Below are 14,628 nucleotides of genomic sequence, written 5' to 3'. Positions count from 1 at the left end.
ACACACACACTATTTCTCACTTTTCTCCAAGCCCATCTATTTATGAACTACTTTTATGCATGAGCTCCTCACATCAGAGGAAATCAAACAAATCTATTCACAAATGTCCTCATTCCTATGTTTAAATTTCAGTAAAAGGAAAATAATATTTCACATCTCAATGTGCCCATAGAGGGTTTTCGCGACGCGTCATCAGAACCGAAGTCGCCATGTTGGAGGTACTCCGCATCACAACAAACAAACAACAAAGCACAGGCACTGAAGTAGATCCCGAACGGCGTCAAGGAAAATGGTTAATTATTGCCGTGTTTTAGGTTGTACCAATAGGTCAGACCGAGAAAAACATTTGGAATATTATCGACTTCCAAAAGTTATTAAAAACCAGGGAGAGGAATGCCAGAAGTTATCAGAAGAAAGGAGGCGCTTGTGGTTGGCAAAGCTCAACCAGGATCTACGAGGGAAAACTCTGTCTTGTTCGGTCTTTGAAATGAAAAAAAAAACTATTGAGAGTCACTTGGCTACACCTTGAGTATCACAATGATATCATACAGTTAATGTCAGGTTGATTAAAGACGTTATTGCATTACTTACTTTGGCCTTCACAACACATTGGTCGTTAATGACTTGGTACTGCGTCTCCCTCACCCATCCACACCATCTGGTTATAAGCTTCCAAACTTTTGTAGGATTTAAGATCTTCCGCTGTGTATGGGCTCGGTGAGAAAACCAGGTAGTTGACTATATTGGTATATGCAACTGAAGGAAGAATCACCGGGTTGCCATGGATCCAAGAAGAGGGAGCCAACTTGTAGGGATCTGCACCGCCAGTAAACTGTAATTTCTCAAAATATCGCGCCTTTTTTGTGGTCCAAGTCCTTCCATGCCTTTGCATCTTGGACGCATTTTGATGAGCTCTTCTGTTGTTTAGACATAAAGTATTAAAGTATCCAAAGTGCACAATACTCCATTACTCCATTCAGTTGTTTATACCGAGTGCCTCCAATATGGCCGTGCATCCAGGTTACCGCCCAGAACGTGACGTCAGTGAAAACCCTCTATTGAGCGATTAGGCGATTAGGTGATTGCCTAGGGCGTCAAATGTGTTGGGGGTGCCGTGTCGCCCTTAGGTCTACTTCCCATTAATAATAGAATTAGAACGACAAAAAAATGTTATCATCCTAGGGCGCCCCCTCAGCCACACGTTTACTTATCAACCACGATTATGATATGAATTGATGATTATTTTCGATCATTTCCCAATTGGAGGAAAACTTCAAACTAATGATTTAGTTTGACGTGACGTTTCCAGTCTATGGGTCAGCCTCAAACACACGGAGCTCTGAAGCAGACCTGTGCGTCGCTTAGTGTCCACTCTTGCTGTAAAAATAGAGATGAGCAGCGCGCCTTCCGTGGTCTGTGCAGCTTCAGGTTTATAATCGACGCCAGCTGCTGTGGGCATGCTGCGGCAGATGTGTCGCGTTTGAGCTCCGTGTATTTCTGCCGTAGTTTTGGTTTTCCACCTCCGATGTAGGGTAGCGTACAACAACTTTGTCTAATTCAGAGACCAGAGACCCAAACGGGGCTCTGTGCCTGTCAGAAGGTCTCAGATCTTCCGTATCAGCAGATATATTGTGACTTTATTCTTGTAACAGTCTATTATCACTTTATTTTTCTCAAAATATCACGAGTCCTCCAAATCTCAGAGAGCACAGATTAGATATATTTTGAATGTATCTAATGTATTCAAAGTTTTGAACATGAGCAGAAATGCTCAAACACATCTGAAATATTACAGTCCAGGGGTTTCATTAAAATGAATTCATGTATCATTGAGGTGAATAATTGTCATATGCACATTTAAAGAGGTTACTTCCTCAATGACCCAAAAGAGGAGGGAGGAGTAAATTATGCCTAGGCTACATGTGTGGTGACTCAGATATAATTAGAAAAGTTGATCTACAGGAGAATAAATAGTTGAAAGCAATACAGAATGCCTGACAGCCTTACTGCAATATTTTCCATTATGTTTTTATATTTGGATTGTAATCTATGTTTCAGCAGTACCATTTACCAAAGTGACAAGCTTAGCCTTCATTTCCATACCTGTCCTGTTTTTCTCTTATCTGCAAGTTTTCACTTCTGCACTAACAGCTGGTGCAATGCCTGAACCTGTGTTTTAACCTGTGTGTGTATTACAAGAAAGACTTCTGCTTCCCAAGGTCTCGCAACACTGTAGAATGCTCCATATAAAATGTTTTGCTTTCTTACATTTAGAAAAACTATAACGTTTCGAACCCAACTTGGCTCTTCATCCAGTACAATGGTATCAAACTGACTCAGAGAAACAAAGAGAGGGTGCTCTGTTTGTTGTAACTTACTGATAAACCCACTCATGCATCTATTTTTGCATCTATCTTTTTATTTTTGTACACTGACAGCCAGTTAAACCTAATGTTCACTGATCACACTGTCACACTATGACTGCTGATCATCACTGTGTGACACTGGCTGTAGCAGAAACTATCCACATGAGATATTGCCTCATTCTAAAAAGTGGAGACTCTGAATGTATATATACTTTTTGGTGAGCAAAAAGAAGGCTTAACCGCGTCCTTCATACATTTTTGGGCTTCAGGGTTGCTGCCTCTGTAGCTCAAGGTGAGTGAATGAGTGGAATAGACTGTTTTTCTCTGAGGCTGTTTTATGTCTTCATTTTAAATTAAACATTCCCTCTCCATCTCATGTATTCGCCTATGTACCATCCCATGCACACAAGCGCTCATGACTGCGGATTTATGAGGAGTTTGCTCATTCTTTGATTTATTCATTAATTTCTGCTCAATATGTGGAAAGGAGAATTGAAGGGCATTTTTTTAGTCTTATCCCTTCATTCAAGTATCAAATTCATTCTGAACCTGAATTCACATAAAATGCATGGTCTTAGACTGTAATATGTGGAAGATTTCTTAGAGACAACAACAACCAGGGCTAAAATAAGTTTTTGAGATCGCAGCACACATAATACAGTCGGCCCTTTACACAGAATGCATTTTAAATTGTCACGGCAGGAAAAGCACAGGTATAAATAAAGTAATGATGAATTTCATTTAGCTGCTTCAGTTTCGAGGTCCTGTATTGTGCATGCTGGTGGAACTGTACATGAGGTAGAGATGGTAACCCCTGTCTGCGTTCAAAGAAAGTCTCTGGTATAAGATGTGAATGTCCTTCTTGATCTGTCTCCCGCCTTTAACTGACTCCTGGTTGATGACCTTTGACCGCTGCTTGACTGGCAGCCACTACCAGCTAAGAAATAATTGAACAGTGATTTGACGTTTTTATGTTTTTTTTATGTTTTTAGTGTTTATAACTTTTTTTTATAACTCACCTGTAAAAATTATATTAAGACGTAAAGTTATGCATAATTAAGGGTGTTTCACTTTGAGTGAAGGGTGGCTGCTGTCACAGGAGGCGAGCACAGACTGTAGGATTCAGCATCCATCCATCCAGTATCTTGTAAGTTTTGCAACCGGTCATATTAAAGCAACACTAGAGAAATTGTCCATTACATTACATTATGCAAGTTTGTCAGATCGGGTAGCGGATCTGTAGTTCGAATGAACTAGACGATGTAATGTAATGGACAATTCCGCTTCCAACCTGTAGGGGGACCGAAGCAGGAAAAGTTCTCTAGTGTTGCTTTAAAGGGTCCATGGCATGAAAATGTCACTTTATTTTAACATTAATATGAGTTCCCCTAGCCTACCTATGGTCCCCCAGTGGATAGAAATGGCAATAGGTGTAAACCGAGCACTGGGTATCCTCCGCTGTCTTTGAGAAAATGAAAGCTCAGATGGGCCAATCTGGAATCTTCCCTTTATGATGTCATAAGGGGAAAGGTTACCTCCCCTTTCTCTACTTTGCCCGCCACCCACAGCTGCCCAGAGAATTTGGCCCGCCCATGAGGAAATAGAGCTACAACCGTGGCCGCAAGCTGGTCAAGGCCACACCCCCACCCTCCACCTTGCCCCGCTTCTCTCCTCATCAATAGCATTTAAAGCTACATAAACACATAAATGGCACGTCGTAAGGACAGCTTATTGTGGGACTGACTCATAGTGGCTGTAATTCTGCACCAAGGCTGAATTTCGGGAAAGAGACTTCAGATACAGTATTAGGGGACCACTAAGGCCTATATAAAAGCATCCAAAAAGCAGCATGTCATAGGAACTTTAAGAGCCATTTTGGCCTAGGATGCTCTGATGAAATTGGCATGCAAAGACAAAATTCTGAAAATTAAACAAACAATCAGTGCTTCCATATCGAGTACAGGGTATGTGTTGTCACAGTGTCCAGGCAAAACAAATTCCAATATGACCCAATTTCATATGATTAACCGTAAAAACCTGGAGGACATTATACAACATCTGAAAACCTCCTCCTGCTGCCTTGATATTCTACCAACGGGCCTTTTCAAAAATGTTTCGAATTGTTTGGCTACAGCTCTTCTACAGATTGTAAACACATCTCTTCTCTCAGGTATCTTCCCACAGGCCCTGAAAACTGCAGTCATTAAGCCACTCTTAAAAAAGAGCAATATAGACACGTCACTAATGAGCAACTATAGGCCGATATCAAACCTTCCATTTTTAAGTAAAATCACTGAAAAAATCGGTTTCTCAACAACTCAACCTTTTCTTGTCACTAAACAACAGTTTTGATGCCTTCCAGTCGGGTTTTCGACCACACCACAGCACTGAGACAGCTCTTGTTAAAGTCTTTAATGACATCCACTTAAACACAGATAGTGGATAGTGATAGTGATAGTGGTCTTGGTATTACTTGATCTCAGTGCTGCATTTGATACGGTCGACCATGACATATTACAAGACCGATTGGAAAACTGGGTTGGCATTTCTGGCTCAGTACTGAAGTGGTTTGAGTCTTATTTAAAGAATAGGGACTACTTTGTGTCTATAGGGAATTATACATCTGAGCATACAAATATGACGTGCAGAGTTCCCCAAGGCTCCGTTCTGGGGCCTCTCCTGTTTAACATCTACATGTTTCCACTGGCTCAAATTATGGAAAACAATAAAATAAGTTACCATAGTTATGCGGATGACACACAAATTTATATAACCTTATCGCCAGGGGACTATAGTCCAATACAACAACTGACTAAGTGCATTGAACAAATTAACGACTGGATGTGCCAGAACTTTCTTAAATTAAATGATGAAAAAAACTGAGGTGGTTGTTTTTGGAGCAAAGGAGGAACGATTAAAAGTCAGCACTCAGCTTCAAACGATAATGTTAAAAAACAACAGACAAAGCCAGAAATCTTGGTGTAGTCATGGACTCAGACCTGAATTTTAACAGCCACATTAAGACAATTACAAAGTCAGCCTATTACCACCTTAAAAAATATATCAAGGGTTAAAGGACTTATGTCTCAGCAGGATTTGGAAAAAACTTGTCCATGCTTTTATCTTCAGTAGACTTGACTACTGTAACGGTGTCTTTACAGGTCTCCCTAAAAAAATCAATCAGACAGCTGCAGCTGATTCAGAACGCTGCTGCTCGAGTCCTCACTAAGACCAAGAGAGTGGATCACATCACTCCAGTTCTGAAGTCTCTACACTGGCTTCCAGTGCCTCAAAGAATTGATTTCAAAATACTTTTGCTGGTTTATAAATCACTAAACGGTTTAGGGCCAAAATACATTTCTGATCTGCTACTACACTATGAACCACCCAGACCTCTTAGGTCGTCTGGGACAGGCCTGCTTGTTGTCCCCAGAGTCAGAACTAAACAGGGGGAAGCAGCGTTTAGTTTTTATGCTCCACATATCTGGAACAAACTCCCAGAACTGCAGGTCTGCTGCAACTCTCAGTTCTTTTAAATCAAGGCTAAAGACCTATCTTTTTGATGTTGCCTTTCTTTAAATAACTGTTCATTTCTTATACTGAAGCTGCATTGTTGACACTGTATAACAATCTATATAAGCATATAAAGAGAAATTCCTAAAACAAATAATAGAATTGAATTCATGATTATTCCGGTGACATTCTCTTGCAGAAACGGACATATCTCTGATTATTTCTCTGATGCAGGCATGACAATAGTTGACAGAAGAGACAGACGTTGGGCTGGTCACAAAGTTAGTCGAAGTAACTAATTTAGGCAGAAGGCCTAAAAAGAAAAAAATAGTCTATAAACACTCTGAGCGAGTTCTTGACTATTTAGAGACAGACTGCAGAAGAAATAAGATAGTTTAAGAACACGTTCTTGGCTATTAAAAGATTTTTGTCTGCAGGGCTGTACTGGGTTTTGCAAGGTTTGCCGAAGAAAAGAACTAAGCTTTGCGGTGACGACCACATCGAAAATGATAAGAGTATACTCAAGAAAAGCTTCTGTAACTATGGGGAATGAAACCTCAAAGCCATGCGAATTATCTGGACCCATAGTGGGTGAGATGATTAGAAAATATGGACCAGATTGCATGAGATGTCTGCCATATTGGTAGTGACATTCTCTTGCAGAAACGGACATATCTGTGATTGTTTCTCTGATGCAGGCATGGAAATAGAGTGACAGAAGAGACAGACGTTGGGCTGGTCAAAAAGTTAGTCGAAGTAACTAACTAATTTAGGCAGAAGGCCTAAATAGAAAAAAATATATATATATAGTCTATCAACACTCTGAGCAAGTTCTTGACTATTTAGAGACAGACTGCAGAAGAAATAAAATAGTTTAAGAACACGTTCTTGGCTATTAAAAGATTTTTGTCTGCAGGGCTGTACCGGGTTTTACAAGGTTTGCCGAAGAAAAGAACTAAGCTTTGCGGTGACGACCACATCGAAAATGATAAGAGTATACTCAAGAAAAGCTTCTGTAAATATGGGGAATGAAACCTCAAAGCCGTGCAACGCATCTGGACCCATAGTGGGTGAGATGGTTAGAAAGTATGGACCAGACTACTTGAGATATCTGTCATATTGGTCAAAAAGCTTTGGCTTTCCAAAAAATTGATCACTGAGTCCTGGAAAGTTATTTTATCTGCTTTTATATATTTAACTGTTTTAACTGCTCTTCAATGTTTAATTTCTTATACTGCACTGTAACTTCTTTTTTTCTCATATTTTATCTGTTTTTAATTTTTTAATCTGTTTTTATGTAAATCTGTTTTTAATTTTTTAATCTGTTTTCATGTAAAGCACTTTGAATTGCCCTGTTGCTGAAATGTGCTATACAAATAAAGCTGCCTTGCCTTGCCTTGCAAACTCAACTACTGACATTTCTCCTGCCGTTTTTCACCACTTTGGAAAAAGGACATAACAGAAATAACAGGTGAACCAGCTTAGTAAAGTGTGTTTTCTTTTTGAATAGGCTAAGTGCTCACTGTGAGAGTGGTATCAATCTTTTCATATTACTCTCCCACTTAATTTCCTCTGTAATTGAAATCTGATGAACCTCAACCTTCTGAATCGCTATCATGGCTGCCTAATGCCTTTAGCTACTCCAGTGAGCCATGTGTAGGCTTTTTTCACTGTTCCTTGTGGACTAAAAAGTTATGTTGTGAACCTGTCAGGCAAGACACTCAGAGGAATGAGAGAATTCCAAGGGAATTCCCCACCGCAGTTACGATGGAAGCAGATGGGGTTGTTGGGTAAGGAAGCTGAGAGGCGTAATTTATCTTTATAAGACACTCATTCCATCGGGGTCTGAGCAGGCAGAGGAAGAGGAAACATAGGAAAGCTAAATGAAGGATGGAGCAGAGAGAGATGTGAGTTATCTGTAAATGACTGAGATATCTGTGTTAGTCTGCGGCTGCTGATGGAAGGTTGCATTCGTTGTCAGTTTGTAGTGCATCTCCATGGGGACAAAAGGATGTGTGCGTATGAGGAATAGGTGAGAAGGAAGTGATGGATGAGGAGGGGGGAAAGGAGGGAAGTAGCAAGAGAGGGTGGGATACATAGCTGGATGGACGGGTTAGGAGAAAGGATAAGAAGATGAAAGCATGGAATTTAATTCAATTTAACTTTTTTTGTCATGGATAGATATTGTCATTTCAATACACTGCAATTTGCTAAAATAGTGCAAAGTTATTTGAAAAGGCAGGATCATTGAAGTGTACACTGTTGTTTACACTGTAAACTGCATTTACAGAGTGGTGCAACAAGAGTCTACAGCCATGGTAGCGACTCAATGTTTGCTAATTAGCACAGAAAGTAGCTGAGGTTGAAAATAGCATTAGTTTTGCATGTATTTGATCATAAACTAGAGTAAAAGTATTGTCTGCACAAACTTTCATAAATCCATTAGTTGGTTGGTCCATTAGTTGTTGAGATATTTCAGTCCGGATGAAAGGGATAGACTGAAGGACCAAGAGACACGTTGGCCTGTTGGGTTCAATTAGTTCATCAGCCTTATGAAAAATGCGCTTTCAGAGACTGGATGTAAGGGCTATTAGACACCTGTAGTTCCTCCCAGATGGCAGAGTAGTGAACTGTTCTTCTCAGACAACGTTTGCAGTAGCTCTCATGAATTGATGATACCTCGGCACTGATGATGTGCAGTGCAGTGCAGTTTTAACAATCGCTGCATGGCTTTTTTATTAAGATACTCTTTGCCATGCATCGGTATAAGTTGACCAGGATTAGGGGGAAGGTGGGCTGTCTTTAATCCCCTCAAGAAGTAGAGACTCAGGTGAGGTCCTATGAGATGTAAACACCCAATATTGTAAAGCTGGAGACTATAGGTCCACCTTGATGTTGTTCATGTAGATAGCGCTGTGTCTCCAGCTTTTAGACTTCATGAAGTCTACAATGAGGTCTTTGGTCTTGTTGATTTTGAGGTGCTTAACATCCACCCAAAATCTGTGCTTACTACAAACACCCAGCCTGTATGCTAACGCATACTGAACATTTCAGGCAGGTAAATGAAAAGCTAATCATAGCTTTAAGTTAGCTGAGGGGCTACAGAACATTTTAACGCATGCCAGTATGTCTCCGACATACATGGAATTCTTTGTGGTTCAGTTCTATAGATGTCCATGCATGGGTAGTAAGTACCAAAGGCTAAAATCCTAACATCCACTATATATCTGCCCTTGCAGAAGCTTATGTGGAAAAATATTCCATATTTGTGCTTTTTAAACCTAGTACTCCCATATGGGAAACGAAGGATCTAGCAGCTGGCCAAAGGGTAATCCCCACCTCTGAGACGAGCAGGATATTTGGCTTACAAGTCTTCAGGCAGTGCTGCTACTCTGCCTGGGAAAAGCTTTTTCCTTCCTTGTCAGTTGGCTGCTTCTGAGCCCCAGTGACTGCTAAGGGAGGGGTGGTCTAATCAGAAGACCATGGGTGATGGGAGCCAAGATCGTGCTCCGAATAAAACCGGGTTCAAAGCGGCTGCACTCCGCTGTCTGTAAGAGGGCAGAGAGAGAGGGAGAAAGAGGAAAATGTGGAGGGAGAGGCAGAGGGGAAAGGAAGTCAGACAGGTTTAGTAAAAAAATAAAAAATAGAAAGGAGGGAGGGAGGGAGGGAGGGAAAAAGATTGGTAGAAGATGAAAAATAGGGAGAGAGTATCCGAGTATACCTCAGCTCCACCACCTACTCACAGTCTGTTGAGACGAGTTTAATCGGAAATACCAGGGTGGCCAAATGAAGGAGGAAAGATGAACAGTGGCATTCTCATTAAGTCATCTGATATGACCATGATCGCGTAGACCTGTGACCCAACAATAGCAAGGGGAGATATCCTGCAGGTTTTCCAATGTGTGCTAGAGGTTTAATCAGCTGGTGTGTCACATGGTTGCCCACCGCTGGTCTAAACAGACATCCCTGACACTAAAGTAACAGAAAAAGGCGAACTGAGCAGTGGTGAGTTATCAAAATCAGGTTTCATGGTGCTCCCTTGGCCTTTTGTGTGTCTGTCCTGCCAATGTTGACTTCACATCTCAATGCCTTTGTGCTAAGCATTGGATAAAAAAAAAGCGCTGGAGATATATCCTTTTTTTCTATATTGTAGTGTTTGGCTCCATCTTGCGGACATTTGAGGAAAGAGTACAATCTTCACTGTGTGGCATGTTAATACAGAAAAAGAGCAACGTTTATAAAATGATAGACAATGATGTAATAGCAGGGATAAAGAAAGCAGTCCCACTTTGTGTCCTAAAAAGCAACATGGTTTTATCTCAGAAATATAAAAGATGATCTGAGACACGTTTCAATCTTTATCTGAACACTTATATTCATAGAAAACTTCTTCATATGACAAGTTTATGTTATTTCTTTTATTCATTACTTTCTTCTGAAACTCCCACTAGGGGGAGAAATTGCTTCAAGGAAGTTGTCTTGGATTCAAGATGATGTCAGTCTTGCCAGGCCCATCACTTTTCTCCAGAAAGTCCTGCTCTCTTATGTAACTTTACGATGCTCTGTGGATTTAAACTGCACAGTTCATTAACACAGGAACCATATGTCAATGCCAGATTTAGCACATATCCCATTACACATTATAATATTATATGAGGAGTTTGGGCACACAAACACAGTCTCGCTCTGAGCTTTCTCACACTTTTCTGTCTCTGTCAAAGATAGTCAGACTCAGGCTTCTGTTCTGTTATTTTTAAAAGAATAACACACACACACACACACACCATTCTCCTTTGAGTCCCCTTAAACACATACGTAAACGAGGTTCCCACACGCTTAACTTTTTCCACTGCAGCAGCAGACCACTTTAATCACCCTGTCACCACCACTTGCACTCTTTCTTCCTCCCTTTTCTCTCAGGACATGACTTTTCTCCACAAGTCTCAATTTCATGCTCCCATTTGGATAATTGCATTAGAATTATGTTATGTAATGTGTATTTCTTTATGTCTCTCCGTATGTATTTATGTACTTTAAAGTATATGACCTTAGTATCATGTAATTTGGTTCATGTGACCTTAAAAGCGGTATGGGCTGAAATACCAGCAGTCTGTTTTTATGTGAAATACCATACTGCCAGGCTGCCAGAACCCCATCGGGCCGGACCAGACCAGGCAGCGGGGCACTTGCTCACTCCTCCCCTTGAAAAAACAAACTCTCTTACCATGAAACACCTGTAGCCTCCCCCTCCTCTATACACCCCTCCTCCCCCCTCCCGCTGCCTTTGTGTCTTTATTCTCTCTCCCTCACCACCCCCTTACCTACTTTTATTTACTGTTCTTTCCTCTGGACGTTTCCTGTTTTTTTTACATCAGCCCTTTCTCACAAAGCTGTGTCTCCATTGATGTTTTTGTGTATCGGGTTGCACACAGTGGGCACCTCTCAGCCATTCGCCCTTCCAACATCACTTTGTTTCCCAGACTGTGTATTAGGTTGCCGTCTTCATATCGCCTCAGTAAACCTTGTTACCGTTCTTCACTCATTACAGCTGTTAGTTACCGACAGTCTGGGGTCATTTCACACTCAGTTGACATACTTCAAAACACTATCAGTAGTGGAAAAAACCCTGTACATTTACTCAATTACTGATGTTAAAGTCACCCTCCACTCAAAAATTAGTTTATCTTGTGTTTATGTCCCCTAAAATGTCTGACCTTAACTATACTGACTTGTATCTGTGCAATATCTCTCTATCACTAGAGACTTTTCACTAGAGAGTTAGAGGTTTTTTCACATTCCTCCCAAGGGGGGGTGTCTGGATACTTTCCTAATCTGAGATTTAAACATATCATAAACATATTTTAACCAAGCTAGATTTGGTACGTCACAGATTCGGAAGCCAATCACTGTCTATATGCAAAAGCCAGAAAAGAAACCCGAAACCTCCAGCGCTGAGAGAAAAACACTATCATTGTAGCTGTCAGCCACTGCCAGTTACAAACTAACCAACAACATTAACAAATAAAAGATGCTAACTGCACTTACCATTCTGATGCGTCTGCTATCCACCGATTTTGGTCTGACTCACAGAGCTCTGGCCACATACTGTCTCAACAGCCCAATAGGTTAACATGGGTGCCAAAAGGAAGTGGGCAGCACTTCCTGTTTGAATCCTATCTGAACCCTGCGTGAGGCTCAAAACATGTATGGCTAAATCTCTCCGATGTTTCTAGCCATCTCGATGCGCATTGCTCTTTCAACAGTCAACCATGCACAAACAGCAGGTGGGTGGGGCGCGAGGCCATAAAGAGTAAATGTGCTTCCAGCCCCTTTTCAACGTTTTTTTCTTTACTTTTTATATGGGAAAACTATGTTAAACTAAATATTAATTTTTTTAAACGTGTCTGGAGGGGGACATTGAGTACAATTTTGTGTTACTTTTACTTTACTTGAGTGTTTCCATTTCCTTCTACTCAATGCTTCTACTCCAATACATTTCAGAGGAAAATATTGTTCTTTTTGCTTGACTACATTTATCTGACTGCTGTAGTTACTTAGATTATGATTTTACATAAAGCATATTGTCATCTTGTGAAATATTATGCATTGTTATTGATCAACCTACCCAACAGTTTAAGTAGTTAAAATGCTAATGTATTGATGCATGGTAATATAATAATATAATAATTATAGTAACAGCATTATGAAAGGGGCTATTCTGCATGATGAGGGCTTTTATTTTGCAACGTTACCGGTAAGTACATTATGCTGCTACTCCTTCTGTACTGTAACCTATAGCCTTTACATAAAGACATTGTTTGACTGGGAAACTAGTTTGAATAGGAAATAAGTTTAGATGAAATACTAAATATGATGCTACAGCCAGCAGGCGGTTAGCTTAGCTTTGCACAAAGATAATACAATTAGGATTACCTTTAGGAACCGTTTTGCAAAACTATGATACACTCTCTGATTTAATTTGTCCCTTTGCCCATTTGACTGTGACTCAGACTCTAGTTTGAATCTCAGCTTAGAGAAAAGTTATTCCCATCTCCAAGAATAGACTGGCTTGTGGAAGAATTTATAATTGTCTGATACCCTGTTACAACAATGCAGATGGAATAAATATAGGCTAACCATAAAACTTCTCACAGGCTAGTGCTTACAAACAGTGAATGGTTCCTGTCTAAAAAAAGACTGGTCTACTTCATCACACAAGATTAGTTTTACATCTGTGATTTCCTCTTGTTTGGCATCGGAGAAGAAGTTGAAAACAGAAGCAGTCACAGGACTTTCAGAACTCCCCGTGTACCATGACCACCGGAGGATTAAAATAGATGGGCCATGACTTTGTCTCCTTGCTCACACCATTAGAGCGATGACTGACAGCTTCCTGAGGTGGTTTCCTTTTTTTTAAATGAGAGTCATGACTCCAGTCCACAACGTCTAATGTGTTTTTGAGTGAAACACTAGTCAGACAGGTAGCTGCAGAACAAAGATGAATGTTGGTTGTAAATGAGGACTAACCAGTCAGTTTTTTAAAGCTAGATTCAAAAACAAAACAAATATGGTTGAACACATGTCAGTTGGAGAGATTTACACATCTAACATCTGTTATACATTCAGAAGAGGTTAAGTTTTATGGTTACATTAGATCAAAAAGCTTCTTTTTTTTTTTTTACATTTATTGGCTTTCTTAATGAGCTTGAGATGAAAAGTTGAATAAAAATGAAGCTGGAGCCAGGAGACAGTTAAGCTTAGCATAAAGACTTGAAACAGTGGGAAACACAATCCTCTTACCAGCACCTCTATCTCACTAAATAACACATTCTATCTCATTTGTTTAAACTCTCAACAAGAAAGCAAATAAGTTTAGGCTATTCCTAAAATGTTGAACTATTCCTTTAACGAGTGCTACCTCAACCCCCTTGTCACCTCGGCAAAGTTTTTGTATTTTTTTTGTCTGTATGTTGGCAGGTTAAACAAGGAATCCCACCTTGAGGAATAGCATTGATTTTAGAATTACTATCATTACAGATCGTTGCTTTTGTGAAGGAGTTTGTCAGGACTGAAATCAGCTCAATGAATCATATAATTTGCGAACCTGCCAAAGGCTGTAGAGAGATTTAGTTTAGGGGAGAATCAGGAAAGATGAACAGCTGGGGATGTTTACTGTGTCTGTAACTCATATTCATGTCTCTCCCTTGTTTGGAGTGTTCATGTTGTAGCAACTGCATTAGGACAAATAGAAGAAGCAGGGTGTCCATCTATAGTACAAGTCAGGAAATTCTCTTAAATTTAGATTCAATTCGCAATCAAACACAGCAGTATGCAGTGAAATGCTTAGTTACAATTTTCATGGACTGCATGATATAATAATAATAATAATAATAATAATAATAATAATAATAATAATAATAATAATAATAATAATAATAGCAGCATTAATGATATCAATACTAATAAAACAGAGAAAATACATTATTTAAAAAAGGAACATTATGAAAAACTTAGATAAAAGAAAATAGACAATCAAAATGTATTACAGAAAATAGTGGAACAGAACAATTTTATAGGTCTATGAAAAACAGGATATGAAATATGGAGCACAATTTTATTAATGTATTATTTTTAACAGGGACACTAATAATACCATACATTAATTGCAACAGGTCTAGCTGAAAGGTAATTTTTATGTGGGTTGGGTCTGCCAGTGATGCGCAGGTTTACCAAACTGAAGACTGAATCA

This window comes from Sander vitreus, chromosome 2 (assembly GCF_031162955.1).
Source record: "Sander vitreus isolate 19-12246 chromosome 2, sanVit1, whole genome shotgun sequence".
NCBI classification, from domain to species: Eukaryota; Metazoa; Chordata; class Actinopteri; order Perciformes; family Percidae; genus Sander; species Sander vitreus.
Note: the sequence above shows the minus strand (reverse complement) of the source record.